The sequence below is a fragment of the Haliaeetus leucocephalus genome, unplaced genomic scaffold (assembly GCF_000737465.1).
Source record: "Haliaeetus leucocephalus isolate CR32 unplaced genomic scaffold, Haliaeetus_leucocephalus-4.0 Scaffold932, whole genome shotgun sequence".
In the NCBI taxonomy this organism is placed as follows: domain Eukaryota; kingdom Metazoa; phylum Chordata; class Aves; order Accipitriformes; family Accipitridae; genus Haliaeetus; species Haliaeetus leucocephalus.
This window is the reverse complement of record NW_010973368.1, coordinates 1,523,048-1,531,734: the sequence shown is the minus strand read 5'-3', so window position 1 is coordinate 1,531,734 and position 8,687 is coordinate 1,523,048.

Here is an 8,687-nt window from a genome sequence, read left to right as displayed (position 1 = left end):
GAAATTTTTATGATAGAGCCCAATTCAGATGAAGCCTGATTAAAAATGGTTCATTTGTAGGCAAGTTGGAATTGGCTGACTACTGCCTAATCATTAGGAATATTTATATGCATCTCAAACTATTTAAAAGGGAAACACTGGAAGAAAGAATTAAAAAAAACAACAACAACAAAAAACAAACAAACAAAAAACCCCCACGTTTCAGCCCAAAAATCTTTCCTTTGCTTTCTATTTAGAGATTTAATGAATACTCCAGTCATACAAGCAGCAAGACCACACAATCAGAGAGTGAAAGAACCTGGACAACTACAAGAATTTAGTAACCATGTTTTGCAATGAATAGTACATTTTATCACAGCATCTCACAACTTTTTCCACAGGTGCTGAGTTTTAGGCTGCTCAGCACAAGTGCATTCTTGAAACAGAAATGATACACTTACAAAACTGATTTGTGATTTGATTCCTGCTGTTAAAATGGTAAAATATTAAAACGGTCAGCTGTTACATTCCATGCACAGACTTTGCCTCACTCAAGTTACTCATGCAGTTCAATCCTATAACCATTTCAGCAAAATAGTCCTTGTATGATTAAAAACTGGATCCCACTTCATAGTCTTACATGCAAAATAACTTGTTTATTGTGTTGGGCTCAAAATCCATTCTGTGTAATATAACTGGCTATTTTTGTTAGTTCTAGGGTTCCCACAACCAAATCATCCGACAAACCATTGTTGAACACATTAAACCTCAAGGCTTCCACCGAGGAAGTGCTATTTTACAAGTGGGGACAGACACGCACAGAGATTAAGAACCAAACTCACAGTGGTATTTAGGAGGCAAGTGGCAAAGCCTTGCAGGATTTTGAGGAGAGAGCAAGCACACAGATAGAATCATCATCTGCAGGAGGCTACAACATCCCTGATTCAAACACGCATCCACGTCTGGACAGGTACTAAAGAGATGAAGCTGCATATCCCAGACCTGCAGGCAATGTCATCAGCACCAAATCTCAGGGACTGGCACTTTCACAGCTTGTTGAAGTTGTTGCATATGTCATCATTAATGCTTACTGGACACACATTAGTATGCAGTTACCACTACCATGTAGGTCGTTTGCATACCAAACAATTGCTTTTGCCACTAGACAATACCCTATGCTTTCTGCAGCCTGCCTCCAGCTTCCAGAAAGGCTGGTAATAGAGGTAAGAAACAAGCAGTATAGGGTAAGGAAGAAAACAAACAAACACGCAAACACACACACACACCCCCAACCCCCACACCATTTCAGGGGTCGGGCTTGCACCATCAGTATTCAGGCAACTTCGTGAGGCAGCGGCTCTGCTGCAATTACCCAGCGAGCCTGAGAACAGATTCAGCTGCGTAACTGCTGCTCTGGGTCCTGCCCACAAGAGGCTAGAAACAAGCGGTGACAGCACGGGACCTTCAACCCTGCTCCCCCAAGGTTTTGGGCACACGTCTCGGGCACTTTGGTATCTTTCACATCCAGCCACTATCTCACTTCGATTAATACTTAGCACTGTATTTCCTGGTACAAACCCCTCCTTGCCTCATGATGGAGTCAGTGTGAGCATCCCAGCTTATTTCAGTTAAAGAAATGGGATGTGCTATAATATCCTATGGTCTTCCTTAATATTTAAGAATACATATAAGTAGGACTATATAGATTCTTTTAAAAGATTAAACTTTTATACTCTTTGCTACATCTTTTACTCTTTCAATGAAATCTGAAAACTTATACCTTTCCAGCCCCTACCTTCTTGAAGACTGTCCTTTATTTTTTCTCCAAATGGTGGTTATGACAAGATTTTCTTCTTTTTAATGTATATGAAGGTTGTGTACTGGACATTTAGAAATAAAATACTCAACCACCATTAGATCTTGTCTTGAGGCTCAGTAAAACTAAGTAAAGGCAAGTTGACACGGTATCTCAATATTTACTCTAACAAAGCTTGGGGAAAAGAAACACATCAAAGTTATGGCTGCCCTCCATGCTTTCATCTCACAGCAAGGTAGGTTCAAATAATAAAGCACAAATGGTTTACCATAACCTTATTTCTTATTGTCAAGGACCTGATAGCAGAAGAATGATTCTGTAGACATATCTCTTAAATGAAGAACAAACTATATATTTTACCAGTGGCAACTGAAGTTCAGTTATTTTGGAGACAGCCCACCAGATAATTCGTCCACACTAGAAGGAAACCTGTAATTCCTTATCAGCAAGAGGTAAACTATTCTTAACTTTTGTGTGTTTAAGATTTTCTCCATGATACATTCTTCTCCGTTGTCACAAAGATGTGATGGTTTGCCTTTCTGCTATTTGGGAGTTGCAAAGGCTGAAAACACCAGCCCTGAAGATTACCTTAATTTATTTGCTAATTACATCACACCCAAGGCATCCACCTCAGTCGACATGGGTCGCTCCAAGCCCAGCACTCTTCTACTTCTGGCACATCTCCCTCGTCTACAACATACACACACAAACAAGACCAGACAGTGGAGGAGACCTGCAGCAGCTGCCCAGCAGTACTGCTGCTCAGGACACAGCAAGACGAGCTGGAGAACACAGCTATACCCTGTAGCCTTTCCCAGTTTCTTTTTTCCCCTCTCAGCCACCACGGCACAGCTCTACTGGTCATCACACAGTTTTGTGCCTGTCGTAGGAGCTACACCAACTGCTCTGGAGTGACACGTTGGCCAACAAATAAATACCCTGACTGCAACACTTTAGCTGTCACCTCACACCAAAACAATCAAGAGCTGAGTTGCAAACTGAAGAACAACTTTTATGAGCATTTTACCAAGGTAAGCAAGGTTGGAAATTATTTGGCTGGTCAAAAGAAAGTCGGGAATTGTCTCAGCCTTTTGGAAGCTGTAGATAGTTTAAGGGTCAAGTAATTTGTAGTAACATTAGTAGGTATAAGAACAATGGTGTAGTGCTAGCCACAGAAAATTGGGAATTTGGTATTTCACAGATCCTGAACACACAGTGTTGGAGCATAGCATAGGAGCATGATGTTAATCATTTAAAAGGAGAGGTAAATTGCAACAGTTTTGCATCATTGTGAGATAATACAAAATTTCTGGTGATGATACTGAAATACATTGCTTGTGGTGAAGTATTTCTCCTTACCTGTGAGCAGGGTGTTGTAGTAGCCCAGGGCACTGCAGTCTTACAACAAAGAGAGAAAGCAGTAGCCACCAGACGATTCATTATAGGCATTTGAAATAATTCAGTTGGAAGAGGTGGGGTACTGAAAGCAAGAATCAAGGAATTTGCAGGAATGTCTTAGGAAGCCTTAAGACAAATATGCCAAAGCAGCCAAGCAAGGAGACAGGACAAGCAATCCATTACTGGAATCCACAGCAGATCAGAGGACTCAGACATCCAATAAGATCTTTTTCTGAGTGTTTTAGTGAGTTTTACAACTCCAGGTGTCTTGTTTCTCTAGTCTCACTGGACCTACTATCTTTAGCTGGAATATATTCCCCACAATGCTGTCATTTCACCTCTTGATGAATGACAAGGATCTCTTAACATACATGCACCACTGGAGATGCAATTCTCTCAGCTCCATAATCTAAGCAAAGACTTCATAGTACCTTGGTGATGGTCTCATTTCAGTATTTTTTGTTTTGCAGGTGTTATTTCTCAGGAAAATGTCACCGTCTTCCATAAAAGACAAGTATGGACACCACACAAAAGAGGTGAGTTGAAAATCCCATTTAGATTCAGAAAAAAAAAAAGTGCGAAGTGTTTTATTAGACATAGAGGTAAATTTTATAGGCAGTATTAATTAAACATATTTCCACTTCAGAGTCTTCAAATGCCTATAAAGAAGCTTCTATAATATTGCAAAACAAACTTGTTTCTTAATAATTAACCAAAGTTTTTACTAAAACACACATAAATTATACCTGTCCAAGTGGTTTTCTGGATCATCTCCACTCCACTTTTGGGTGACTCTCCCCTCACTTTTAAACATTTTTGCAAAATTCATAGGGGTTTATTACATTTTAGTTTGCAGTGATATTACTGATCTTTCCAGTTCAGTGAAATTTTGGGTCTTGATTGTAAAATGTATGTTTATTTCATGTATTCATTACTATCTAAAAAAACCTGGAAACATTTTTTAAAAAAAACAAAAGCCAGTGTAGCAGTTACAGTAGACTTACTTCATAGCTATGAAAGACGCCAGGCAACTGTGCCTGATGAAAAAAAGCAAAATTTTGCCTTCGGAGGTCTTAGCAGTGGCAGATATCATTAAATATGGAGGACTTAAATGTGTTTAAACACCCTCACCTCCTCCCTGAAAAAGAGAAAAGCAAAGGGGGAAATCAATACACTTTTTCAGGTTTTTTCTTTGTTTGTTTAAAGATACTTATACTGATAGGGTTGGTTACCGGGACTATTGCTTAAGATGTTTTAGAAATCAGTTTAAATATAGCCAAACACAACAGGACCTGAGGACAAACACACCTGCGGTTGAAGCAGCTGGTTGCTGGAAGAACAAAAGGCAGGCAGGCAGATCTGAAATTAATTCCTATCCCAGAAAATTCCAAGAATTCAGTATTTTTCTCCTCCTCCCTCCTTTTTTCCTCTATTTCCCTTTTGGTCTTGAGTGAGCAGATACACTGGACACACTTTGCCTTTGCAGCAGAGCTGGCTCTCTGTGTCCGCTTTTGATGGTTCCTACTGTTTATTCCCACCGAGAGGTGCAGAGCCCTGGGAATAGGTGTGCTAAATCAAGGCAGGCAATGAGCTCATCAGGATGGTAAGAAAGGATAAAACAGATTCATTCCACATAGAAGCCCGGCAAGCAAGTGCAGATGTACCACATAAAGTACTTTCAACATAAACGTTGTCTGCACAGGGTAGATTCTAATATTTTAGCCATGTTTTGTCACAATCACCTGAACTTGAAATCATACATTGAACTGAGTGCAGGATTTCTTTTAACCTTCCTTCCTTCCCTTCACTCTGACCAATAAAGATAAGAATCACGTATCATCATTCTCTACATATAATTTTTTTGGGGGGGGGAGGAGGCGGGGCATGGGAGTCGTGGTGGTGTAAAATACAAAGCCAACCAGTTTCCATCCACCTCCCATGACCACACATTGACATGTGCTAAATAAGAGATCCTTCCATGGAAATGCGCCTCCTTGATTTACGAACAGCAGAATGTGGTCACCTTCAGAGTTAAGCTAACAAAGAGAAGTAACAATCACTGCTACATTTCTGAACTTTAAAACTGGGAATTTTTATCATACAAGGAAGCAAAAGAAAATTCTGAGAATTCGAGTTAAACTTTAAAAGCAACCAGCATTTCATGAGAAACCTCAAAGTGCCCTCTTCTGGCAGCTGGCACTAACTGCTAGCTTATCTGAAATGCATCCTAAACCCGCAGCACTTTCTCTCCAATTAAAGGAAAGTTCTTTTGGTACACAGTTTGTGTTATGAATTGTCTTTATTGGCTATAGAACAAGGGTATGAAACTGTTAATATACTTTTATAGAATAAGAAACATTGAAGTGATCTGTTAAAAGTTATTTTAAAGCAAGTGTAATTACACAGTTCAAACTCATAAAATGATGGGGTTTTCCCCAAAGTGTGTACTTAAGATTTGTACTAATGTCATCACATTATTACTATCACATAATATTAACGTTATTAATTTTCAACAGTATTGATGCAAATCCTCACTGCATTACTTATTGCTTATTATTGTTGACATTCCTTTTTATAGATTCACAGTCGGAAACAAAACATTTTTGGTTTTAGTTAACCAAGCACAAAAAATGCAGTAGGTGAAAATTACATTAGAAAAATAAACCTGAACCCTGAACCCTCTGTTTGTTTTTCGGTTTGGTGCTGCAATATAAAACACTCATTCATTGTCCAACCTTTCCTAAGTACTTTCATCAGTGTAAGAGTTGTAATATATTTCATTTTGTTTAATTACATATTTTGTTTCTATAGCAACTAGAAAGCACCTAATCCATTTCTATTCCTTCCTAAGCCTTTACATAGCAATTTTCTTTCACGATACAGTAGCAAAAGATAATCCCTCTTTAGAACTCCGGGTGCTATCTGTTCTTTCCAAATATCCCTTAATTAGTATGCATTAGGATTAAAATCAGTTGTAGTACTGCTCCAACTAAAAGAAACCGAGTAAAAAAAACCTAACAGGATCTAGACAGAAAATTCTAAAACTACCGTTAAGTAACTTCAGCATAAATTGACTGCCACCTGCAGGCTTTCAGCAACATGGGTCTCCAGAGCACAGAAGCAAGGGTACCCGCACCACAAACCCCATGTCCCTGGAGGGAAGGCAGATTTTATATTCCTGTGTGTACCAACAGATTCAGATTGATTTTGCTTATAGGAAAAGGAGGATCCACTAACGTTGCCCAGTTCAAAGAAATGATGCGGCTTATTTTCATTTGTGTTGCCCTATTCCAGCTTGCTTCTATTCGTGGAGACAGTGGTAATGTCTGAAGATTTTCCTGCTGAACTGACATGCTAAAAAAGGGTACAAGTTCTACTGCTGCTAATGACCTCTGAAACACTGGGTGCTTTCTGTATTTTTCTATTGTTCAAAGAAATTACTATCTTCAAAAACATAACCCAGATCTTTAAAAAATCTAGCAAGTCAGATCTTACAACAAAGATAATGTCTGTAGTTAAAACATCTGAAAACACTGTTACAGAGTTTACTAAAATTTACTGCTTTACTAAATGGCCTGAGTCCTAAACATTTATATTCTTTCGTACACAAAAACCATACTGAAAGAGTAACATTGACACTTTTAAAGCTTGGAAATGCCAAATACAAAGTTTACCTACAAAGCTTTTTTTTTTTTGAACCCATTGCCATGTGAAACAATCCTTCCTTACAAAATCATGGAGTATTTTTTCCTGTCAGAAATTGGCTCTGTCAGGGCCCAGGGTAACTAGGGCTAAGTTACTCATCTGACCTTTTTTTTTTTTAAATGCTGGTGTCTGACACACACTTCATGTGCTCCATTTATACCTCCAATCTTTATTCCAGAGTAGGGATTTCTTCCTTTCAACATTGCACTCAGCACCGCACCTAACCTCAGGTCCTCTGCCTGCTAGCCAATCTCTCAGCTCAGTTTCAGCACTCAAACTCCACATACAATGTCTGGGAAAGTTAGATTTCTAGAAATGAGATCTACAGGAGCCAGCACAGCACATCACTTTACGGCTTTCCAGTCTGACAGTTCCAGAAAAAACAGAAATGAGTCTTAAACATCGGAAGTCATGTTTGTTCCATCAAGACCCGATTTTCCATATAGAGAAATAAAAGCATACACAATGCCATGCAAGTACAGTTAGGCTGGCATTTCCAGGAAATATCAGGCTTACTAAATACATGCTGTGCTTTTGATTAAATCGTAGACTGCAAATCCCATGCTGATTTACTGCAGATGTACCGTGCAGCTGACCTACACATATGCTGCCGAAACACTGAAGTATTTCCAGACACCGGGCAGTTGCCGTGCTGCCTGGAAGTACGCATCACCCAGAGCGTCCCGACTGTCACACCTCTCAGCTACCTTAGGTACCAGAGGTAAAATATTGGCCACTTGGTCTTAATTCCAATGGTAACCAGGCCCCCGATCAAGAAGGGCCGTGTAAAAAACTTCCTTAGGAACAATCAAGCGCCCTTAGAACAGAGCTTACTTGGCCGCTTGTAAAAGGGTGCTTGGACAGGGCTGTCGTATGCAGAGACAGAAGAAAGCATGTCCCATTTAGCTACCACAAGGAACAGCAAAAGGCTCCAACAAACCTGGTATGGATAAAAGCACTGAAGATTTTAGCTATTTAAATGCAAGGTCTATTGAACACGTTTTGTCCCTACCGCTTTACCTTATCCTCAAAAAAAGCAGCTCTGCCCACAATAATAATTGAAGAATTTCTCCAGGACACTAGGAGCAGTATTAGTACTTCTCTCTTTTGGTAAAAGCCCAAACCTATTTTTTTCTTTCCACTTCAAAGAAAAAAAAAACAACAAAACCAAACAAAAACCCCCATCCAGAACAAATTGAACCTCTTGGTGGAAGACAGTGTAGGTTTTCAAAATGAGTGAAAATTTTAGTACTTGATAGTCACTTGCCACTTGATGGGGGTGGTGAGCTAGTTATGCAGGCCTCAGCCTACAAATCTAAAACAAGATGTTCCATGGACTATAAATAGCCAATTTTTATAGTTTTAAAGCAAACACAGTGCAACAAAGTGCCAAAACCCAAGTGTATTTAGAAAGTTTAAGAGCTGCTTGTTACAAGGTACCTAAGCTAAATTCCACATGATACTTACGCATTAAGCGTTGTCACGTTAAATCAATTGCATTTCAACTAAATATACCAGATACTTCATTATGAGAAAGATGAACAGATCAGCTTGCTCTGTGTGACTGGCACAAAACAAACTGCATCTCCTCTGAAACATAACTATTGATATAGAAGCCTTTTCTATACATGTACAGAAAGTTATTTTTGTCACTCAATGCCTGTTCTTCATTTACTTCCCTTTTCACATATTGTATCTCAGGGAATAAATTGTATGCCCAACATCTTTTTCCTTTCAGCACTTTACAGATCTTAATCCTATTTGTAGGTTAAAACAATCCTACCGAGGC